Source organism: Branchiostoma floridae, chromosome 10, assembly GCF_000003815.2.
Source record: "Branchiostoma floridae strain S238N-H82 chromosome 10, Bfl_VNyyK, whole genome shotgun sequence".
NCBI lineage: Eukaryota > Metazoa > Chordata > Leptocardii > Amphioxiformes > Branchiostomatidae > Branchiostoma > Branchiostoma floridae.
Genome location: NC_049988.1, coordinates 2,525 through 3,186, shown reverse-complemented (window position 1 = coordinate 3,186; position 662 = coordinate 2,525).

Here is a 662-nt window from a genome sequence, read left to right as displayed (position 1 = left end):
CTGGACATGGGTGGGGCGTCACCCAGATCACCTTCCTCCCAACCGGACAGTTCTACGCTAACCTGTTCCCGCTGTACATCGCGGGAAGACGGTATGACCTCTACACCAACAGCTTCCTCAAGTTCGGACTGGACCAGTACAGGCTGCAGATGTACCAACATCTCTACCGGCAGACCGCTGACAAAAACGGTACAGGATCAAAACTAATCTCCAAGCAGATCGTATGGTGCCATAAGATAGTATCAAAGCTGGCAAAGGAGTATAGCCGGCCAAAGGGAGTCAAACGGGCACCGGTATTACCAAAATATAAACACACTCCTAGGCCGGCTTCACTCGGTACTCATCTGACAGCTTTTGATACTATCTTCCTTATGCTACCGTAGGATCTGCTTGGAGATAAGGTCAAAACTAGCTTTCAATATTGTAAATAGTCGTATCTAATATTTACACCTTCGCCAGGAAGGTTATATTTTGGGCAGCGTTTGCAGAAGAGCAGCATAACTCGAGATTGCCTGAATGGATTGTATTGATATTCAGTATGTGGGTAGGACTTGATAAGACCTGGAGAGAAATTAGATTTTTGGCACCCTAGCGGCTTGCTACTGTAGTGCAGCGGAACTTCCAGGTTTGATTCTGGACATGCTATGAGTGGTAGACAGCTC